General features: G+C 38.8%; 1 pseudogene; it reads right to left on the reverse strand.

Annotated features, from left to right (window-relative positions):
- Positions 1-18,974: 18,974 nt before the first annotated feature.
- Positions 18,975-19,475, reverse strand: LOC143675570 (immunoglobulin heavy variable 4-59 pseudogene; annotated as a pseudogene).
- Between the last annotated feature and the right edge of the window lie 5,961 nt (positions 19,476-25,436).

Raw genomic sequence — 25,436 nt, forward strand, 5'->3', positions numbered from 1 at the left:
AGACATCCTCAGCTTCCCACGGTGGCCTGAAATATGAGACACAAGCACCTGTCTGAGGGCCCTGGTCCCCATGGAAGGAAGTCATATCAGCTCCGTCTGCAGTAACCTGTGGTTGTTCATGCAGATAAGGAGTGTGACTTTGTTCTTCCTGATGACACTGGCTGCATCACAAAAAACAAGGTATATGGTGCTTGATATTTTATTAATTTGAAAATACATGAAAATTATAGGGTAAACTAATACTTCAATAAATGATTGATTTAGAAGAAATTAAAGTAAAAGAAAGTGGATTATGCAGAAATGGAATCAGGGATACTCTTTGGGAAAGTGAAAAGTAAACAAACATTGTGAGTCTGCTTCTTTTGTTCTCAAGCCTCTTCTATCTTATACATTGAAAACTCGCATGTTCAGGGTGACATAATTGTACCATGCCATGGAAATCATCAGGATTGTTAAGAATTTAAAATGAACAAAAAGACCTGATCCTGGATGACACAAAGAACTGAGCCTGCTCCTGAGGCCATGCAAGGTTTTCCCTCCTCCTGCCCCTACCACTTGAGGACTCAAGCCCTGCCTGGTGAAAGGAGAATATTATTGTGCCTTGTAATTCTTTGGAATTAGACATAAGAAAATTAACTTTGCAAAATCCAATGAAAGGTTGTTTCCACATCTCTCCAAATCCAGAACAAAGGACAAGAAACTACATGTATGTGTGTATGTGTGTGTATATGCATACACACTAATAAACCCACATATACAGATGTATGTAATAATATTTATGAGAACATATAGAAAAAAAAACGTGCTTTGCTAGACTCTGGGGTAGATCATGGACACAATTCGAAAAACCTGAGTCGTGATTATCTGGAGACTTCAGATTGTGAAGCAAGAAGGAACCCAAGTCAAGGTACAGAAATTCTTCCCCAGCCCTCTCTGCAACTGTCCTGGGGCTTCTCATTTCCATTCAGATGATAATACAATTTTGCTTATTATTCTACAGATTTCAGGAATTGCAGTGATTTAATTATATTGATTTAATTCAACCTTGCATCTCTAGTATAAATGCCAATGGTTTATGATACCTAATTATTGTTCTATATTACTTTTTTTTATTCTGTCTTGTATTTGGTATAGAATTTGTTCCCATATTCACAAAATCTATTGGTTTGTTATAATATTTGGATGAGCCATTCGTAGTTAAACTCTGCAAACTATGGTCCATGGGTAAAGAGTCAGGAAGTGTTTTTTCTCTTTTATTTTTGAGGAAAAATTTTCCCAAATTTGGAAGGTTTGTGGTTCACTCCATTTCAAATGATAGGTAGAATGGTGCTGTGAATGTATGGCCATTTTGGCTATTATTCATGGGTGTTTATGTATATTGAGATTATAGATACCTTTTTGATTCAGTTTTATCATTGTGTGTAGCTTTTCTGCTTTATGTGAGTTTCCTAAATTTTTTGACTTACAATAACTCAAATTCTCCTGATAATCATAGTTATTTCTGTCATGTTTTTGGGAATGCCATTGTCTAATTAGTAATTCTAATAATTCTAATATTCCTGAAGTTTCAGATGCATTGTGATTTTTAAATTTCAATTATTATTCTTTTCATCTCCAGAATATACTCTTGCTTCTTTTAAAAATGACTATGTATTTATTGAAAGTAACTATTTGGTTCTTTTGAACCAAAATATCTTCCTTTGCTTCTATAATCAAATTTTACTTTCTATTTTCAGTAGAATTTAGGAGGAGACAGGTTCCACCATAGATAGTATGTCCAGAACCACCTCTACTCCCTCACTGAGTAATGACTGTGTTAGCTGCAGAATCGGGTTTCTCAAACAAGCAACTGAACACAAACTCAGCACGGTCAGAAACATCTGGGGAAAAACATGGGGCAGAAACACAGGGCAAAACCAGCAATGACTCAAAAATAGGCACAGCTTGCCATCTGGTGGTCAATAACATTTCCTGCAGCCCTGTCTCTCCTGTCACTGCAGGGGAGGTTTGTGTCTGGGCTCACCCTGACTTCCTCTCACTGTGTCTCTTGCACAGTAATAGGTGCCTGTGTCCTCGGTTCTCATGCTGTTCAGCTTTAAATAAACTTCATTCTTGGAGGTGTCCCTGGTGATGCTGAGTCGGGACTGTAGAGTTGGGTTATAGTTTGTGTTTCCATTATTCCACATTGCTCCAACCCACTCCAGCCCTTTTCCTGGAGCCTGGCGGACCCAGTGCATAAGGTAGCTGGACAAAGAGAATCCAGAAACAGTACAGGTGAGGGACAGGGTCTGCGATGGCTTCACCAGTCCAGCTCCCGACTCCCACAACTGCACCTCAGACAGGACACCTGGGGAAAGAGAACCACAGTGAGTCATGTGCTCATATCCATCCCCCTATTACCTTTTATGTCTTATTCTCAGAGACACTCACATTTGGGAGCTGCTACCAGAAGGAGGAAGAGCCACAAGGCTTCCATGTTCTTGTGGATGATGTCCATATGGTGAGGAAATATTTTCCAGACTGAGGGGGACCCTGAATTTAAGTAGATGTGTGCTGTGGTTTCATCTGTTGGTCATGATTCAATTTGCATTTGGGAGGTAACTCTCAATAAATTGAAAGGAGTGAGGGGAACTCCTTGTCTTAGAGGCAAAATGTGAGGAGGATGCTAGCTGCACTCTGGGGGAGCACAGTCCTCTCCCTTGTGTGTCCCCATAGCATTCCTTGTTTCCTTTATTTTCAAACAAGAAATGTGTTGAATGAGAAGTCACATGGGTCCCAGTATCCAGAATGGCTCTCATAATATGGCTGATATGCCCTATTCTGAAGTATTATATTCATTTGGTTGTGTGTGTGTTTGTATACATATATTCCAAATATATGGACTATGTAAGATGCATATATTCTCTGACTATGCTAGCGATCATGGATTTTGGTTGATTTTTGAAGTATTGATGGAGAGAAGGGCGTTTGAGGGCACCTATCCCACTTTGTCGATATAATTCCTTAGTTGTTACATCATGTGTGAAATTTTAATAAGCTTTCAGTGCAGTCAGATACTTTCATTAAAGCTAATAATTTTATAATTCTTAATGGGAGTCAAAAAGACCTGTTTTTGTCCATATAACACACCACCATGATTGTCAAACACCATTTGCCCTCATCCTGCATCTTTTATGTTACACGTGTGCAACTGAGGCAAGTCAAAACCACTTACCTTCTATTTCCTCTCATGGATATTGATAGGTTCTGTGAGACTCATCTCTGAATACTTCTTTCTGCCTGTTCATATCATGAAAACGCATAGAAAGAAACATAGTGAAACCTAGATATATGATAATATTTGTTAAAAATTGAATAATGAATATGGTATGAAATTTCTCCAAGTTGTAGAGGTAGAAACGTAATGCATAAATGAATTTGTGGTTAAAGTCACAAAAGTTTTTAACACTATTTCAGATTTAAGGAAAACATCATAATTCATGTTACAAGGTAAGTACCTGGTGCATGAGGCATTCACAAAGTCCATGCATGAACTTGCTATGAGGAGATGTAGGCAGGAAAATGAAGTCCACATGGGGAATGAAGTTTATCATTTTGAGGAAACTGTGCTGAAGGTCAATGTGAATTCTTCATGGATGACGTATGTTCACAACTTCATGTTTAATGTGTTGACCATGAGGTTGGCTTTGGTTTCTTTGATGCACTTTGATGGACTTCTGGGTATATTATTTGCTTCACATAATTGTATAGCTTTCATTTATCAAGAAAACTACTCAAATATAGGTGTAATAATGAAATTTCACTGAACTTGTATATTAAGCCAAGGAATAGACTGAAGACCAGTATTATTGAATCCTGATGAAAAAGAATGCCTAAGAAGAATCTCCAAATTCTGAAAGGGAGCTCCCTTATACTACCTGTATAAAAACTCTCGTACTGGTCCCTGGATTCGGTGGTGCTGACGTTTCTCTGTAATTTCCCTGATTATGTACCTCCACGCCATGGTCTAAAACTCTTGTCACCTTTCCTTCTTCCATGTATCTGGGTTGCATGTTCCTGATTTCCCCCCGACCTTCCCCGGTCCTGTCTCCTAGACTCAGTGTTACTGAGCTCTGTGAAGCTGCCTCTATCCTGGGAACTGCGCTTAATGGTGCTGGGTGTCTGGGGCCCCAGTTTGGTAGCCCTGGGTTCCTAATTTCATCCTTGAAATGGGTGTCCCATATACCATATAGTGATGGTCCTGAGCATTCAGGTTTTTGGTTGTAGGTGACAGCTGGGACTGTTCTTGATAGGTGTCATGGTTATGGATAACTGAGCAAAAGTTGTGGTCAGCATGGCTGTAGTCGCTGCCAGTATCTCCTTGTTAAACAATCCTGGTTTCAAACAGAGTACTTTTGCAATGGAGCTTCTCACGTTGCTCTCAGCTCCTGATTTTCCAGCAGTCCTCAGAGACACTGATCACTGGTGAGAAAAACATGGATATAGTAAACAAGGGGAAATACACTCCCTTAGAGAAGACTCCAGATGAGTAACATCTCATCCCCTGCCTCTGTCTTCACATGATCCTGGAGTTTTCAGATTATGTCAGCCCTTTGTAGGCAACTCGCAGGTGAGCTTTGTGTACCTTCACTGTGTTTCACTCAGTAATACACAACTGTGTCCACAGTTCTTAGACTGTGCATTTCAGACAGAGCATGTTCCAGAGGGCTTATCTCTGGAAATGATGAACCAGCTTTTCACAGAGTCTTCGCTGTGTGTCTTAATTCCATCATTCCAGACACCCTCCACTCACCCCAGGAACTTGTTGTAAATAGCTTATCAAAGAGCTACTGGAGGTGAATACAGAATGTGAAAGACAAAGTACTGGTTGCCTCCTAAATGGGCAATAACATCTGTGGTAAAGCAAAGCCTAAGGTCAAACAAGTAAACAAATTCCTATGAGTGGGAAGAATATTACCATGCAATGTAAATATCACATTTCTTTTATCAAAGTCATAAACAGTTTTCATAGCAAAACATCTGTTTTTAGGCCCTTTTAAAGTTTATGCAAGAGACAAATGTCCTCATACATATGGGATGTCACTGTTCCAAAATCCTATGTTCCTCTTTGTAGACCCCCTACTGCTTGTGGGGCCTTACATATGTGGAACAGTCACCACTGGAGAATCTCTCCTGTTCAAAAGCCCCAATACATCTATATCTACTTCTGTACCTGGTGTGATTTTTGGTTTCATAACAGCAAGAGCCATTCTCTTCAAGAACTCTATCTGGGCCCAAATAAATTTAGTACCCAGGAGAATTTCAGAGATCCCCAAACATTATTAAGTTTCCCCTAGACTCCAGCATCTGAACTTGCTATTGGATACCTCCAGGCATAAAGACTTCTGGTCAGGAAGTTGACTTCATTAAGACAAGTGTTTTCTGTGGAGGGACATCTGTTTGGAACTTGTGAAATATGGACATCAGAATGCAAGAAGAGACATTAGACTATATCTTTATGAAAGGGTCATCAATGCAATTTTTTAAAATTGACAGATAGAGTACAAATTGAATTTCATATATGTCCTCAACATCCACTTAATTTTCAAAGTCTTATGCCAATGAATTAAGTATTTTTGTGTTTTTGTATACAGCCATGCAAATGTCATTTACATGCACACATATTTTAATAGGCATTGCAGTGTTTTTCTTGCTCCATGTAGTTCACAAAGGCAGTTGATTAATTAAATACATTCAAATTTAATATGCCACTTTCTCCAGAGGACAGGATTCAAGCATTTGGTATAATGAGAGCAGAGGATGTGCTGAGGGAGTTGAGGCCTCTCGTGAAGACCTTCCAGTGCCAGAGTCCAAGAACACTGAGATGTGGTGAATTTGCCAAGATTTGTGCTGAGTGTGGCAGCCATTCAAATAAATGATGATCTTCTCAGGTATGAATGATTATCTCTCATAGTATATAAGTTTTACCCAAATACTGCCTTGAGGACTCTTGTACACTTGTCCCCTACTGTCCATTTATTGCTCATTCTAGTGGAGGTAAACTACCTGAGAAGAGTCCAGTGATTATGCAGTCCTCAAACGCTGAGTTAGGAATGAATCAAGATTTATGGATTCACCAGTCAATCAGTTCAGCTGCCTCTGCACAATGGGGAACATGGTAAGAGGAGAAAATTCCATGAGCCTGTGTACATGCCCACACTTAATTTTCTGTGAAGTGGGTTCCTTGATCAGAGGTAGTGTTGTGTGTATACCATGAGGGTGAAGACAGGCTTCCACAAATGCTCCCTATGCACAATATATCCTGCCTTAACCTTCTCCACTTGGGACTAGATGGAATGTCAGGATGATGAATGAAGTTGAGTTTTACAAGGAGTATGTTTAGGACAGAAAGACCATAGTAGACAGATTCCTTTTGTGGGGTTGAGGTGAGGGATTCTTTGAGTGCAGAGTTCATGTTCACATGATCAGAGCTCTTTCTCTCTTGTAGGAAGGAAGAAAAAGGCTTAATTATGAGGGACAGTGTGCCCCACTGAATACAGCGCCTGGGTCAGTAATAGGTACAGAGGGAGACTGTGCAATACCTGGCTTTCTGGAAACATCCATGGCTCTCCCTCTGTGAATTGATAGATTCTATGAACTAAAATTGCATGATTCTGGGTCGGTGGTCAATGGAGAGCCTTTCCTGGTGAGCCTTTTACTCTTCCTTCTTAAGATTCTTAAGTAGAGATTGAGGACCCTCTAGGTCTTTCCTTTTTTACACACAAGACTTCCCACAAGCACATCACACCTGTTTCCACGAGGTTAAATCTCGGAATCTGGTATGAACTTCTGCACAGTAGTGTATTTTCTCTAAAAATGTGTGTTAGAGTGGGAACACACGAAAAAGTGTCCTCCTTTCTGTTGTTAAAACGGAGCCCAGTCATATCCCTGTGGAATGAAGAGGACCTCCAGACCAGGTTTCCCAAGGGTTCCCATTTAGTGCCTGGGACAAAGTGAAGCCAATTCACCTTGGGATTGTGCTGACCTGTGATTTCCTTTTGATTTCCCTTGTCTCATTTTGTGGAGACAAGAGATATTGCGAGTAAATAAGAGTCTTAGAAGTAACAGGTATGAATGGCAGTTTTCATGAACAAGGTGTTTTAGTTTCTGAAGGTGTTTAGCATGATGTACAACTGGATTGGTTTGGATGAGGCTTGGTACAGCCAGGTGGTTCTGTGAGACTTTTGTCTGTTGTATCTGGATTCATACTCAGTTGCTGCTTGATGAGCTGGATCTGCCAGGCTCACAGAAAGGAAATGGGCTAGGTCTCACAAATTAACCCTGATGATAGAAGAACATATATTGTAGGTTCTGGGTCAATACAGAATATCCAGGTAGCCTGCTGAAAACATCCTGTATGTGAACTCAGCTAACCTAAAATCTGAGCACATAGCCTTGTGTAATTGTGCAAGAAACGCACAGTGAGGAAAATACCAGAACCAAACTTACAAACTTCTCCTGCAGGACTTAATGTTTCAGGCTCAGCTGAAAGAGTAACTCAGGACCCACTGGACATAATACCCAAACTGAGAGGAAAATGCAGTTTGGAGAAAAAAGACCGTTTCCTGGAAGTTCTCGGGGATTCCTTTACACCTTAGAGTTCACAAAGGGAACATCTAGATGTGTGATTCTATGCCCACCATTGAAGTCTCTGAATTTTAAAAAAAATTGCCTAATAGGAGAAAATAATTTGAAATGCAGGCAGAGCAGACTGTTACTTATGGAGGCAGAAATGGTTCTGGCAGTTTTCACCTCAGAGTGCTGAGGGAGCTCAGGGCAGCCTGGTGAGGCTTTTCCAGTTAGTATTAAAGCAGAGACCTAAACACGACTTCATGATTAAAACACTCCTTGGGGTTAATGAAAGAATCAAGAGAGAAGCTATTTCAGGGTCAATAACCTATATATCCTAATGGATTTCAAATCTGACACCTGCTAACACAACTGAGAACATTTGATTCAGCCTTACTCTATTTGTGCTTTTTTCTGCTAATCATTTTCTAGCCCCTCATCTTTGTTCTTACATCTCTCAATGCTCCTTCTGCACCGTTCAATGGATGACCTGTTTCTGTGATCTAAGTTTCAGGACTCATGCCTTTCAGCTTGTTTGCACGTTGTGAATCAGGGCTGTGGCTCTTGTGGAAACTGGGGAAAATCTAGTAGACATCCTCCCTCACAGTGGATTGTGAATCCTTCCTCTTTCCTCTGTATGTGAATGCTTTTGGAAATACATGTAAGAATAAATACATAAAGAAATAATAATATTTGAATAACAGACTGAATGTGGATGTAGGATAGATTTATTGTCTTAGTAAAATAGTTACCTGTACTATAAATAACTTTAGGGGAGGTGCTTATGGTATGCTACATACACTTAACTATACATGATGGTGCTCTTACTTTTGTTAGCGGTGTCCTTGGGTCTCCACATGTTGAAAACAGCCTCTATGAGATAAGTAACTTTAGTATAAAATGTGAGCCCCAAATGATAATTTTATCTTCTGCACTCCTCTCACTCCCCTTTAACATATATTTCTTTGCATTCTCTCATAGACAAAATTATTCTTGTCCTTGCTTTAAAACAAAAATTGGGAGCAGCATGTTTCACTTTTTTTAATGGATATGGATGAAAATAATGTGCTTTTTTAAACAGTTCATCCAAAATTAGAGTGCTTTATCCTAAGTGAATTGGAGGAGTATATGCAAAATGGTTTATTTTATGAAGATATTTCTATGCCAGATCAATAGTTTTGTTTATTTAGAGACACACATGATACCTCCCATTAATTATGAAATACTGGATTATTTTATGGGTGAAACTACAGGCTTCTACAGGCCCAGATATGTCAGGTCTTCAGAATCAAATGGTCAAGAATAAGGGTGCTATATTGCCTGACATGGGTTTAGGAGGACAAGAGATGATGCCTTCAGGACCACACTTTACTATAGGTCCCTCTGAGATTTTTGTATTTGTATGACAGGTTTGTTCCAACCATTTATATTTATTAAAATTTTCTGCAGAATTAATATGAGCTTTCATTTAGTAAGAATGCCAACAATGTTGCTAAAGTCAGGCTATGGCGAGCTTTCAAAAAGTCAGGTCATCTTCATCTAGGAAGCTGTGCAAGTTCACAGCAGTGGCTAAAGAAGGATGTGAAGTCAGCATGTGGACTCAGTAGTAGAGATGTTTTGTCAAAGAAGGCATTTGTCTTGGTCCATGGTGGAGCAGGATACCACTGTCATGATTGAATATACCTCTAGGGCTTGCCAGGTGTTAAATAGATATAATTCTATATTGTACACTCTACCCTCCTCATGTTTTTTTTGTTTCTTTTTATGGAGAGCTCGAATAATTTATCAGGTTTGGAGGCCTACTTCATGGCAGTATCAGAATCAATAAATCTGTGTCTGTGCTGTAGGCTCCATGACTGTTTTTCCACATACTCTGAGGATCAGAGATATTCAATTAGTGATAGTCAATTAGTGATTGCTTCTGCTTTCCCCACACTACCATCAGGTGGAGCTACCTATCATGTGGGGTAGGGTATTTTTACTAAGTGTCATGTAAAAGAGTGGAAAATTCATAGTTGAAGCAATTAGCTAGTTGTTCACAGGGTCAGCATAATGAACCCAAGCTTAATAAATACTATGCAGAGCTTATCTAACAATACAGATGAGTCTTTGTCAAGGTATGTCCACAAGAGTTACTCTAAAGAGAGGACTGACCTCCTACTCTGAACCATAATACCATGAATAATTGAAAAACTTTGCTTCGATTGGTTAAATTTGTCACAGAAAATCATTAGAACTTGGAAAATGCAGGAACACAGTAGTGCAGCTTCAAATTCAGCTGGCCACCATGGAGCAGGGTCATTTAGCCAACAGAGGAGAGAAGAAAGAACGTCATGTTGGGCTCATCGTCTAAGGGTCTTGCTCTCAGTTGCAATATTTTTCAACACACATTGGAAAAAGATAGACCTGCATACACAATATTTAGCTGGATGTTGAGACTGTTGACATTCAATTCATCAAGAGAATTACTGAGTGAGTTTATTATCACCCAATAGACTTGCGGGGATGATAGGGCTGCACAGCAACACTTAGCTGCCTTCAGTAAAGCAAATGGCAAGGGATGGGCCTTTAGTTTTACTAGGGATAGGAATAGGATGGTTTTCCCCAGTGTGGCAGGTTTAAATTTCCTTCAAGAGCTAAAGGAACACACACATGTGGACTTTCTTATCCTCCTGGCCAGATATGGGTCCAAAAGCAAGGACATTAAAAAATAGTCACATTCAAACATCAGAAATGGTATCAGACATTTAATTAATTTTTTATCATTCTGTGTTCTTTACAAGGCACACAAAGTCAAGTTTAAATATGCATGGATATTTTTCAAACAATAAGATTAAGTAAGTTACATTTCATACAGAGTATGTATTATTTACTAGAGCATACCTGACTTTGACTGAAAATTAGCATCAGATTTTTAAACTCATATTTGTCATTGCATAATAAATAATTTCACAAATCTCATTAGAATTCCAAATAATAATTCTCCCTCCTGCTAAGTTATTGGAATTTTTTATTATTAGTATCAATAGCCTTTTCACAGTAGAAAACATTTCTGATGAAGATCAAAATTATTTTCAGAATATATACATATTTTTAATAATTTATTTATAAAATTCCAGATTTAAACGATGCATGGTCTCAGGAAAGTGATGTGCCATCGGTGCAGCAGAGAAATTATATTCATGCCTCTTCCTGCAATCATTCTTCCTATAAGGGAACATGCTTAGCATTCATGTGATTCTTCTAATAATTGTTCAATAGCATTTCTGCTGGAACCCAACAAGACTTCTCATAATACCTGGTCTGACTTTTGATGTCAGTTTTATTATTTTCTTCCTTTACCACATCTTCATTTCTTGGACAGCATTCCGTTCTCAATTTTATTCCTTCAAAAATGTTAAATAATATGTTAACTAGTTTTAGCAGAAAATCCAAAAAAGCAGTAACTAAATCCATCTTCTTTGACAATACAAGATTATTGAGGGAAAAATCAACTTTATAAAATTTTATAATAAATTTGATGTCATGAATATATACATTTTGTTTCCATTATAATATTTTCTTATGTATCTTCAGATTTCCCCAGTAATGAAATAAACTGTGATGATTCTCATGCTTTGTTAAATCCCTATGACAAAAATTAGCTTATCCCTGTTTGCTTACAAAAATTTTCACTAGTCTAGTCATACATGTTTGAAGGAAGAATTAGATCTTTAAGATAATTAATTCCTATTTATTATGCTTCAAGGAGGATTAAATTCCATCAACATTGGAGGTATCATCAGTGGGTCAACTGAAGTTTCTCTGGACCTGACCCCTGGCCAAGATGAGGATATCATTGATGTATAGTGTTTTTTTATAAACTTATATCTGAGGATATTCTGGGCAATTTATACCTGTGATCAACATTGTTTACTGATAACCATGAAATGCATTTGATAGAATCTCTTTCACTTATTAGTGCAGTGTTAATATTCTCCCTAAGATAATTTTTCTGAATATTTCCTTAATTGTGATCTGATCTCCCAATTTCTGGTATGTTAGGATTTTGCTGTGTATGGTGACAAGTCAGTTCTAACATTTTCAATTTGTGAATAATTCAAAATTTAATTTTTTTAATATATATTTTTTATTTTTCTCCAAAGATTGCTTGGGTTGGGCTATGATATTTTTTAATTCCATACCATAAATATGTCCTTCCACAATTTTTTTTTATTTTTGTTTATATGAGTTGAAATCCCTTGCAGTTAGGTACTTCCCACCCTGCTTGTTTCCTGCAGTGAAAGTGGGAGAAGATAAATGGTGGTTGTTTGAACTATTTCCCCAAACCAGCCTATATTCTTAACTTTGGTTGACATACTTGTGGATACAGACTTAATGCAGAAAGTATATCTTCTAGATATGATTTCAGCTATGCTTCAGCCAAACTGAATGAGATTGAGCCTTAATCTTTATTACTGGAGACCTTCATAAGCATCCGAATTTCAGAAATAGAAATGAAAAATGCTTCTTGAAAGGGTTGGAATATGAGGATCCCAGGAGCTAGATAAAAAAGGCAACTTTTTCCCATGAGACTGGAAGAAAAGGAACCCTAAGAATAAAAACAAGACAGCACAGATGTTCTCACCATGCAAACAAGTCGAGTTGGAAGCAGGACTTCTAGCCACCACACTGAGAGATAACACATTCTGATTATTTTAACCAACCGGTTATGTGGGATTTATTTGAAGCTTGTAAAATAAGAAATTAAACACTGAAAGACAAGCTTCATCATGCTTACACATAGGGGGAAACAAATACGTTAGATCTTCTTTTGCTCAGATGTCCTGGAGGGCAACATGGTTTCTATCACTAAAACTAAATATTTTGATTTATGGATGATATTACTTTCATTATCTTTTCACAATAGATTTAATATGATCAGCGATTATCACTAAATACTCAGTATAGGGCAAGAGTGAGATGAATATTGAGGCCATGTGAGTCTCCCCAATGAGCCTTGATTCTATGGAGGACCCTGATTACAAAACATTCCACTGCCAAGGAATTGTTCACATGGCAACCTGCCCAGCCAGCACATACTTGGGAGAAAGTCTTTCAATTCCCTGCAACTTTTTACTGTGTGTTTTATTCTTTCTTCTTTGCATGGGCAAGTACCGGGAATTGAACCAGGGTCTGTGGCATGGCAAGTAAGAACTCTGCCAGTGAGCTACAGTAACTTCCTCTCTCTCACTGTGTTTTGTGATTCCTCTTCCATGTCCTAATAACCTCCTGATCTTTCTCCATCTGCCACTATTATTTCACCTGCATAAGTCATTACTGTATTTACCAATCTTCATATGCCCATAATATCCCTTTACTCACCTCCCTTCCTAGCTCCACAAAATATTATCAGCTCAATCCCATCCCAGGTAATTATGTTTTCCTATGCCTAGCTGGAGAGTGAAATGGAAGAAGTCATTTTCTCTTATTCCTCATTGCTGTACCAATAAAATAATCCTATCACCTCATAGAGTCTAGTGTGTCTTTCTGGCATAGCCCATGTAGATGCTATGCTCTGCTTTACCTTCATCACTTCCCTCCCAGTTTTTCCAAATTACATGAGGCATACAAAGACACCTGCTGATATTTCTTCTTATTCCTCCAATTCTGCCATTAACATCACTGACATTGCTGTCCAGGTAGGTTTTTGTTCATCTGAGGTTGCTGCTTCCCTCACTTGTTCCCTGGCTAATGACATGTGTCCTGTGCCTCATTATTTTGCTTACTTAATTTATATTATCGAATAAGCATCTACAAAATGCTGCATTTGAGGTTCCTCAAGATATAATAAATTTAAATAGAATGTTAGAGGAAGAAGAACATAAACTTTTCACTGTAAAACTGAGAGTGAGTTTAAGGAAGTTTGAGTTGCCTCACTTGTTCTGTTTTGATATCTCAGGGGTGAACCAGAGCATGTCTTCTTTATGTCAATAGGCAGGTCAGGGATGAGGGCTCACAGAGAAAATTCTGCTTCCTGAGGCAGAATTATAAAAATAAATCCTGAGATAACAATATCAAATAGCTTTGTTAAGTTATAAATGGTTCCGTAAACTTACAATAAGGAAACATAACAGTAAAATTATGAAAGACAGTGTCAAACCACACATGGTTCCCAATGTAAATAAAGAATAAATATAAATCTCAGAGGCAATAGTTTCAGATATGATGTTGATGTATAATTATCACTGAAAATAAACATGTATTGACCCTGTTCCACAGTCATTGTTGATGTTTGACAACATCTGTCTTCCTCACCAGTTCCTTGTGCTCATTTTTCACCATGGAAAAGGGGATTCTGAGATGTTGGTACTGCTCTCCAAGAACATGACCAGCCTTTTCCTGTCAGAATAGCTTCAGGAATGTTGACCTTTCCTGTCCCTTGTTCTTTTCATACAAAGATGCTTCCTAACATGCAAATCATCAGTTTTCATCCTCACTCTGGAACACACTTTCTGAGAGATGAGGATTTTGTCCACAAGAATACAAAAGCCTTGTGGTTCTTCTTCTTTCTGGTGGCAGCTTCAAGATATGAGCATCTCAGGGATTTAGAGATGAAGATAATGTGGATGATTCATATGTGCATGTGTCTCATGAGATATAACAGAAACAGAATGGCTCTATAGAAGGGGAAATCATTAAGTTGTAAATCCACAGTTGTAAGGCTGTGAAAGTATCTGATTTAAGACAAAGCAATGAAAATGTCCAGTCTTACATATCCAGGGAAAGATATCTAGGTTCAAAAAGACCAGTGATGTTCAGGGTTTCTCTCTTAGCCGGAAAGGTACATGGCTATATCTGCTAGTTTCTCTTTCATGGCTTCCCCAGGACTCTGTCTATTCTGTTAGCTCTGATGTTTATGGTGACTCCTATGGCTCTCGCCACTCTGGCTCTATGCTTTTTCCAATAGTGGTTCCTTCTTACAGATCTCTTCGATCTTAAAAATGGTTCCCTCTTAAAGCTCCCTCTTAAAGATCATAGCAAGCCTAACTTTGAATTTGTGGAGACACATGCCTATGGAAACCACCTAATCAAAAGTTACCACTCACAATTGAGTTGATCATATCTCCATAGAAACATTAAAAAGATTCCACCCAACATGATTGAATGAGGATTAAAGGACAAAGATTTTTTTGGGAAACACAACAAATTCAGACCAGAACATTCCACTCTTTGGACCCCCCAAAAATGCATCCATAATATCAATGTTATATTTTACTAGAGATAATGCAATGGTCAAATCATTAATTATCATAAAGGAGAGCAAAATGAACAAAAGATTAGAATACGAAAGCAGATAGTAAACATGGAAGAAAAAATGAAATGGAAGAGATAGCATAAATTAATAAAGATGAGATGTTGTTTAATGAAATAAAGCAAATTAAGTTCTAAGTTGACCAATAGAATAGAAAGAACACAAATAATCAATATTGTGTTTGAAAACAGATTGCCATTGTACGTACTACAGGAATTAAAAGAGATAATAAGAACATAGTGTCTAAAATATACACAAAAAGACTGGAAGGCAAAGGTAATGAAAATTTCTAAGAGTGTACCCAGAGCCAATACTTACTAAGAATTTACAAATGATATCAATATTTCTATATCTAATAAGTAATTGCAATACTCATATATAAATTCTCCACAACACAAAAAATCTGTTCTTTTATTTGCTTGGTAATTATTTGAAATGCTTTTGAATACATTTAATATCAATCTTATATTAAATCTATCTATAAATATCAAGAGTGGGAAAATCATCAAATAATTTAGGAGGATAGGCTGTCCTAATAAAAACAGAAAATGTCACTATGAAAAGAAAATTCTGACTCAATAATAGTTGTATATTTATAGGAAATATACTTGACACTGTATCAAGTAATGAAGATGCATGGCTCAGAAAAATTTGAAAGTAAATTCATTTTCTTTTCCAAGTACATAAAATAAAATAGGAAGAGTTTATATCCTCAACAGGTGTAGAAAAATGTACTGTCAAAATCAATATCTACCATGAGATTATATTGTGTCAAACTTGAAAGAGAAGGCAGCATTCTAAAATTGACAAAGTGCATCTACCAAAATCCTATAGCAAAAATGACATTTAATACCAAATTATGCCCCTTACCTTCCCTGCACCCATCCAGAAGAGGAAAAGGAATTAAAGCAAAAATGAATTTATCAAATGAACATCTGATGTGAGAAAGTCTGTATTGTGAATACAATTCAGATAAAAATGGCCATGTATGGAAGGATTTGGAAGGACTTAATGGGATGTTGTCTGTTCATCAAGGGAAGAAAATATCAGAACTTGAGAGGAAAATCATCCCCCATTTCCCAGAATATGAACCCAGACCACTGCGGGTGATCCTCTGGGATTGATGGGTTCTGGACTCCCCTTGAAGCCCAGACCTTTCATGCCTACACTGAAGGACAAGGGGGTATCTGGACTCACACTGCTTGCCCTTTACTTGTGCTCCCCATAACATTACATGGCAGGGTCCTCACCCTACACAGAGTGAGCTGCACAGAAACCTGTTCTTGGAACTGCTTCTGCAGTCAGAGTCATCAATAGAGTGACAGGTTTTTCTTATGTCACTATCAGCACCGATGCGTTCGACCTACTGAAACCCCCTCTGAGCTGGAGGATCCACCTTCAGCAGTAATGACCGATTGTGATGGAGAACACAGACAGTGCAGGTGAAGGAAGGGGTGTGTGAGGGCTTCATCTGCCCTGGACCTGATTCCTGCTACTGCACCTGGAACAGGAAAAAGGACTGGATGTGCTAAGATGATTTCATGTTTTTGGGTTAAATCCTATGAATCCCACCAATATGTACAGAGAAAGATGAAAATCCTGACTGAGTAAATGAAGGATTTCGATAGCCTTCAGGAGGCCAGAGTGTGGTTTATATGAGGAGGATGTGTTTGTGTATAAAGAGAGGAAGATTGATTGGAGCTCACTCTATCTGGACACCACTTCATTTCAGTGAGCTACTATGTATACTGATCACAGGTCAGAGGGCAATGTCTTGTGACATTAAGCATAAAATTTATGTTGTTATATGTTGTTTTCATATATCCAGGAGAATTATCTGTGCAGAAATAGGATTGATTCCCTCTAATTATGAATAAATTCTCATGGCATTTAGCAGGCAATAAGTAAATACATCTTAAATGAGTGAAAAAGTTCTTGAATAAAAGGGAGAGTGTTTCATTGCATAATTGGTAATCATGCTAGATAGAGATAACTTAAATATAATTTCCACAGTGATATTGCAGTATCTCTGTCTCATGGTCTCATCTCTGTCACTTGTAACACAGGAAATATGGACCAGCAGGAAATGTGAAATAACACATGTGAAAAGGAGCCTCTGTTCACATGCACAATTCCAAGTCACATGAGCCTCTGTTTGCATTTCGTGTGAAAGAAAGGGACCATGAGTACCCCTGTGCTTTGTAACTACAAGGAAATTAAAAAATGAGAACATCATCAATAGGAGAGGGTTTGGGAGAAATCCGTCTGCTCGAAGGGTGGAAACTAAAAGTCTGAAACAATAGTCACTTAATCAAGGATGCTCTTTGGGGAAGTGAAAAGTAAACAAACATTGTGAATCTGCTTTTTAGGTTCTCCATCCTCTTCTAACTCACACACTGAAGACGTACATGCTCTGCCATACCGTGGGAAGCATCAGGATTTATAAGGGATTTTAAATAAGCACAGAGACCTGACTCTGGATGACACAAAGGACTGAATCTGCTCCTGTGGCCATGCAAGGTTACTCTCTTGCTTCTCCTACCACCTGAGGAAGGAGAAGTTTATCTTTCCTTGAAATACATTGGAGTTTACATAAGAAAGTTAAACTCCACAAACTCAGATGGAATATTCCTTATACTTCCATCCAAATCCAGAACAAAGGGCAGGAAACTACATATATATGTTTGTTTGTGTGTGTGTAATATATATGCACATACACACAAATACACACAGATACACAGATTCATGTAATAGTAGTTATGAGAACACACAGAAATACACTTTACTTGATTGAATCTGGGAGAGATCATGGACTTGCATACAACAGGCTCAGTGGTGATTATCTGGGCACTACAGATTGTGAAGCAAGGAGAAGGAACCCAAAGCAAGTCTCAGAAATTCTTCTGTATCTGACCGGGGACCCATCACCTCTGTTCAGATGATCATGCAATTTTACTAATTATTCTATTGATTTTAGATATTACAGCCATTCAATTGTAGTGATTTATTTCAACCCTGCATCTTTGGACAAATGCCAGTTGTTTCTGACACTTCATTACTTTTATGTTTACTCTATTTTTCTATATTGTATGTGGTTTAGGATTTGTTCCCATTTTCATAAGAGGTATTTGTATGTGTTCTATTTTTCTCTGAGGACCCTGTCTTTCTTCAAATTCTGAAAATATGGACCTTGTATACTGAGTGGGGAAGTGTTCTTTCTCTTCTATTTTTGAAGAAAAGTTTTCCTAAATTTGGAAGAATTGTGGTTCTCTCCATTTCTAATGACACATGTAATGGTGCTGTGAATCTATGCATACCTTGGCTGTTATTCATAGGTATTTATGTCTATTCAGATTATAGAGACATTTTTTATTCAGTTTCATCATTGTGTGTATTTTTACAATGTTTCTGTTTCATCAGAGTTTTCTAAATTTTTTGAATCACAATTCAAAATGTTCCCGATAATCCTCATTACTTCTCTCACATTTTCAAGAATGGTATCCTCTAATTACTAATTCTAATAATTCTGATAGTTCTGTCTTTTCAAATGTCTGGTGATTTTTAATTTCAGTTATTATTCTTTTCATCTCCTGATTGTACATTTGCTTCTTTGATAAATGACTATGTCTTTATTTAAAGTAACTATTTGGTTCAAATAGTCAGTATAACTTCCTCTGCTTCTATGATCAAGCTTTACTTTCTATTTCCAGCAGAAAGTGGGAGGAGACAGGATACACTATAGAAATTGTGTCTAGAAACACCTCCCTTCTCTTCACTGAGTAATGGCAGCCTTAAGCTGAAGAGGATTGTTTCTCAAAAAGGCAACTGAACGTAAACTAAGCATGGTTAGAAATATCTGGGGAATAAAAACCGGGGGCAGTGCAGTGCACTGGTGGCTCACTGGTAGAATTCTCGTCTGCTGTGCTGGAGGCCTGGGTTCCATTCCAGGAGCCTGCCGTGTCAAAACAAAACAAAAAAACAAGGGGTAGAAACACACAAAAACGCCAGCATTGACTCAAGGGCAGCACAGTCCGCCCTCTGGCGGTCAGGAGCGCCCCCTGCAACCCTGCACCTACTGTAACTGAGGGCGAGATTTGTGTCTGGGCTCAATCTGACTTCCTCCCATTGTGTCTCTTGCACAGTAATAAGTGCCCGTGTCCCCGGTTCTCATGCTGCTCATCTTTAAATAATCTTCATTCTTGGAAGTGTCTCTGGTGATGATGACTTGGGACTGAAGTGCTGCACTTCCACCAGCCCCTATTACCCCTAGCCACTGCAGCCCTTTTCCTGGAGACTGGCAGATCCTGCCCACACTATAGTCAGTTAAAGAGAATCCAGAAACAGTGCAGGTGAGGGACAGGGTCTGCGATGGCTTCACCAGTCCAGGTCCCGACTCCTGCAACTGCACCTCAGACAGGACACCTGGGAACAAGTAGAACCAAAGTGAATCCTGTACTCAGATCCATCCCCCCATTACGAGTATGACTGAATCCCTAAGACACTCACATTTGGGAGCTGCCACCAGAAAAAGCAAGAACCACAAGGCTTCCATGTTCTTGGGAATGAGGCCCATGATGCCGAGGAAATATTTTCCAGACTGAGGAGGAACCTGAATTTAAGTAAATGTGTGCTGTGGTTTCATCTATTGGCCATGTGGTGATTTGCATTTGGGAGGTAACTTTCAATAAAATGAATGGAGATGAGGGACAGTTCTTGCCTTAGAGGCAAAATGTGAGGAGGATGTTGGCTGCACCCTGGGAGAACACTGTCCTCTTCTGCTGTGCCCCGTGTGCAGTCCCTATTTCCTTTATTTTCAAACAGCAAATGTGTTGACTGAGAAATCACATGGGTCCTAGGACCAAGAACGGCTCTTGCTATATGTACCCTGTGCCCCTATTCTGAGGGACCATATACATTTGTTTGTGTGTGTGTTTCTATAGATATATTTCAAACATATGGGCTATATCATATGTATATATCTCTGACCATGATGAATTCTGGTGTCTTTTTGAAGTATCAGTAGAGAGTAAGGGATTAAAGGCCACCTTTCCCACTTTCTTGATGTAATTCTTTAGTTGTTACTTCATGAGTGAAAATTTAATAAATTGTCAATGCAGTCAGATATTTCCACTAAAGCTATTAATTGTATAATTCCTCATGAAAGCCAAAAAGACATTTGTCCCCATAACTATCACGTACCACTTGCCCTGTTCTTTCATCATTTATGTCACACGTGTGCAAATGGGGCACTTCAAAACCACTTACCCTCTATTTCCTGTCATGGATATTGACAGGTTCTGTGAGATTCATCTCTGAATATTTCTCTCCAACTTTTCATATCATGAAAACCCATTGAAAGCAACCTAATGAAGACTTGGTATGCAGTAATATTTGTTAAAGATTAAATAATAAATATGGTAAGAAATTCATTTTTAGCCTGATTCCATACTGATCCAATAACAAGATATGCCAAATGAGTCAATCTCGTACTAAAAATGACAAAGGGTTATAGCACTATTTGGGACTTAAGGAAAACATCATAATGCATGTTGTGAGGTAAGTACCTGGTACATGTGAAATTCAGAAAGTCCATTCATGGAGTTGCTATGAGGAGATGCAAGCAAGAAAATGAATTTTTGAGGACACTGCTGAAGAAAATGTGAATTTTTTATGGGTGACATATGTCCACATATCCATATTTATTGTGCTGACTATGAAGCTTGCATTTAGTTTTACTGATGCACTTCAATGAACTTCTGGGCATCTTATTTGTTTCAAATAATTTTATATTTTTACTCATCAAGAAAATTATTCAAATATAGTTGCAGTAATGATATTTGACTTAATCTATAAATTAAACTAAAGGAATAGCCTCAAGACTGGGTTTACTGAATCATGATGAAAAATACATCATAATATGTATCCCCAAATGCTGAAAGAGAGCTCCCTTATATTGGCCCCACAAGAGTCCTCATACCGGCCCCTGGATTCTGTGGTGCTATGTTCCTCCTGCATCTTCCATGATCGTGTACCTGGGCTCCATGTTCAGAAGCTGCCTCACCCTGTTCCACTTCCATGTATCTGGGTTGTATGTTCCTGAGCTTCCCCTAAATTGCCCTGGTCCTGGCCCCTGGACTCAGTATTGCTGAGCTCCCTTAAGCTGCCTCTCTCCTAGAATCTGGGCTGAATGTCACTGTGAGCCTGATCCTCCAGCACTGTAATCCTGGGCTCCTAATTTCATCCATGAAATTTGAGGACCACACAGTACATATTTATAGTCCTGAACATGCAGGTATTTGGTTGTAGGTGGAAGCTGGAACTGACCTTGGTGATTGTCATGGCCATGAATGGCTCAGCTACAGTTGTGGCCATTATGGCTGTAGTAGTTAATCAGTATCTAGTCCCTTGTTAGACTCCTCAAACCTGTAGGCAATGGAGCGTCTCACTTTGCAGTCAACTGCTGAACTCACCAGGCATCCTCAGAGACACTGACCACTGCTGAGAAAGATGGACTAGGAGAGAAAGGGAAACACAGTCCCTTAGAGAAGACTCCAGATGATTAGTACACACTCCTTGACTCTGTCTTCACATGTTCCAGGTGCTTTGGGTTATGCAAGCCCTTAGTACACCACTTTGGAGGCAAGCTTTGAGTGCCTTCACTGTATTTCACTCAGTAATACATGGCTTTGTCCTCAATTCTCAGACTGTACATTTCAGATGCAATATGTTCTAACCTTATCTCTTGAGATGATGAGCCAGCATTTCACAGAGTCTTTTTAATGCTGCTTGATTCCATCATTCCTGACACCCTGCCCCACATTAGTACATTATTGTAAGTAGTCCACCTACTAACAAGTGAAGATGAACCCAGAATATGGTACCCCAAGTACTGGGACCCTCCTAAATTGCCCACAACAAATGTGCTATAGCCAAGGTCTAAGGTCATATAAGTAAACAATGTCCCATGAGTGGGAACAATATTACTATGAATGTAAATGCCATATTGCCTGTTTCAAAGCCACAAACACTAATCACAGCAACACATCAGGTTTTAGACCCCTTTAATGATTATACAAAAGAGCTGATGTCCCCATACATATGTATGCCATTGTTCTAATATCATATATTACTCTTTGTTCTCCCTCACTTGCTAGTGGGGGCTCAAGCATGTGATACAACCAACACTGGAGAATTTCTCCTGTTCAAAAGTCCCAATAAATCTGTGTCTACTTCTGTGCCTGGTGTGTTTTTGTGTCACAGCAGCTCTAGCACATGCTCTGCAGTAACTCTGACTGGGCTTAAGTAGAGGGGCTACACAGGATATTTTCAGAGTCCCTGAAACGATACTACGTTTCCTCCAGAGATCACCATCTGAACTTACTATTGGATATGTCCAGGCAATAAAACATCTGGTCAGAAAACTGTGTTCATTAAGTTGAGTGTTTTCTATGAAGGAATATTGGTTTGGTATTTCTGAGGAGATATGGACATGAGAATTCAAGAAGAGAAATAACACTGCAGCTTTAAGAAATTTGAGTTGTTATCAATGCAGTTTTTAAAATTTATAGATACAATACAATTGAATTTAATATATGTCCTGAATGTCCACTTAATTTTCAAAGATAATTATAAATTTTGGAATTCTATGCTTTTTTATACAGCCCTGAAAATGTCATTTATATATGCACATATTTTAAAAGGCATTGTAATAATTTTCTTGCTCCATATGGTGCCCAAAGGCAGTTGATTAATTAAATTCATTCAAATTGAATGTGACATTTCCTCCAGAATGCAGGATTTAAACACGAAATACCCTGAGATGGATGATGTGCTGAGGGAATTGAGGCTTCTCAAAAACTCCTGTCAGTGTCAGAGTTGAGGAACACTGGCATGTGTGGATAATCTGCCCAGATTTGTGCTGAGTGTGGGATACAATCACATAAATGATGATTTTCTCAGTTAAGAATAATAATTTTCTATCACTGTACACAAATTCTACCCAAATACTGCCTGGAGGATTCTCATCCCCTCGTCCCCTAATGTTGTTGTTCATTCTAGCAGAAGTAAAATTCCTGAGAAGAGTCCAGTCATCATGCAGTTTGCAAAGGCTGAGTTGGGACTGAATCTAGATCTGTGCATTCACCAGTCTATCAATCCAGCTGCCTCTGGATGATGGGGAACATGGTAACACCAGAGAATACAGGAGCATGTGCCCATTCCCATGCTTCATTAGCTGTGAAGGGGGTTCCTTGATCAGAAGCAGCGCTGTGTGGAGTCCCATGATGGTGAATAAGACCTTCCATAAGTGTCCACTATGTACAGTATGTGCTGCCTTAACATTCTCTGTTTGACACTGGAATGTCAGAATGGTGAACGAGTGTGAGCTCTGCAAGGAAAGTTTATGACAGAGGAGAGAATGCCCATGTTAGGCATATCCCTATTGTCAGGTTGAGGTGAGTGATTCTTTTGAGTTCACAGTTTATTTTTACATAATCAGAGCTTTCCTTCTCTTGTGGGGAGGAAGAAAAAGACTTTGCTATGAGAGCATAAGGTCCCAGTGAATGCAGGTCCTGGCTCAGTAATAGGTGCAGGGGAGGTGGTGAATGAACGGCTTCCTGGCTAAATCTGTGTCTCTCCATCTGTGGAAGATAGCTTCTTTGAAATAAAATGACATAATTCTAGATTCTAGGTAAATGGAGGGCTTTCCCTGGGAAGCCTGACAATTTCCTTTCTTAAGATTCTTAAGAAGAGACTGAGGACTCCCTTTGCACTTCCTATTCATACATGGGGCTTCCCACAACCATATTATGTCTCTGTCTTCCAGGTTAAATATCAGAATGCTGTGCAAATTTCCATGCTGTTGTCTGTTTTCTCTGAGAATGTGCTTTAGAGTAGGAAGATATACAAATAGTGTCCTTCTTCCTGCTGAGAAAATGGAGCCCATTCCCTTTCCTGTGAAACTGGGAAGGCCCTTCAGACCTGGGCTCCCTAAGTATTTCCAGTCAGGGCCTGGGACAAAGTGAAAACAATTATCCCTGGAGTTGGGCTGAGCAGGGCTTTCCTTTTGGATTTCCCATGGCGCATTTTGTGGAGACACGAGATATTGGGGATATGAGTAAATATGATTAATAGAGGCAGTAGTTATGAATGGCAGTTTTCATGAGCAGGATATTTTAGTTTCAATAGGTATTCAGTATGGGGTACAACTGATTGAGTCTTGGTACATCCAGGGGGTTCTGTGAGACTCTGATTTGCAGCTCTTGGACTCACCTTCAGCAGCTGCTTGATGAGCTGGATCTGCCAAGCTCACAGAAGGGAAATGGCCTAGGTCTAACAAATTAACCTTGATGATAGAACAACATATATTGTAGCTTCAGGGATCAATTTACCATGTCTAGTTACCACACCAAGAACATCCTGTATCTGAACTCGTCAAGCCTAAGATCTGAGTACATGGCCATGTACAAGTGTGCAAGAAACACACAAAGGGAGGAAAAGCCCAGACACAAACTCCTTCTGCAGGACTTCAAGCTCACAGGTCAGCTACAAAGGGTTACTCAGGACCCATTGCACATACTACTCAAAGCCAGAAGCAAGTGCAGTTTGGAGGACAAAGGCTGGTTTCCTAGAAGATCTAGGGGATTCCTCTGCACTTTATAGTTCACAAAGGGAACTTCATCAGATGTGTGATTATATGCTCATCATTGAAGTCTCTGAATTAGAGAGGACTGTTTCAATACGAGAAAATAGATTCAAATGTCCACAAAGCAGACTGTTACTTATGGAGGCAGAAATGACTCTGCCAGTTTTCTCTTCAGAGCACTGAGGGAGCTCAGGGAAGCTGGTGAGACTTTTCCAATAACAATCAGGGCAGAGACCTTAACAGAATTCCCTGATTAGGACACTCTTTGGGGTTCTGGACACAGACAAGAGAGAGGATATTTCAGGCTTAGTAACCTACATATCTTAATGGATTTCAAATCTGTCTCCTCCTAATAAAAAATGAGAACATCAGATTCAGTCTTGCTTTTTTTTTGATTAAGGATTGCTTTTGTGTTTTTTCCTGCTAATCCACTTTCTATCTCCTGAATCTTTGTTCTTACATCTCTCTATGCTCCTTCTACACCCCTACAATGAATGACCTGCTGCTGTGAACTACATTCCAGAACTTAACTCAATCTAAGGTTGTGGCTCAGGCTGAGGCTGTTGCAGAAAGTGGGAAAACAGTAGGGTCACACCTCTTCTGTCCTCTCGATGTGGATTCATTTGGGAAATATGTGCCACAATTACTAGGTATGGAAATAATAATGTTTGAATAACAAACTGAATGTTGCTGCAGGATTGATTTATTGTGTTCGTAAAGTAGTTACCACTACTCTATTTTTTTTTCACTTAAGCAAATATTTATTAAGAACTTTCTATATGTACTTTGATGGATGCAAAAACTGATCAGATGTAGAAGAAAAGTCAAGACATATTTATAAATAACTGTAATACATGTAAGCTAGGCAGTGGTAAGTAGAAGTAATGAGTG

Source organism: Tamandua tetradactyla, chromosome 3 (assembly GCF_023851605.1).
Source record: "Tamandua tetradactyla isolate mTamTet1 chromosome 3, mTamTet1.pri, whole genome shotgun sequence".
Lineage (NCBI taxonomy): Eukaryota > Metazoa > Chordata > Mammalia > Pilosa > Myrmecophagidae > Tamandua > Tamandua tetradactyla.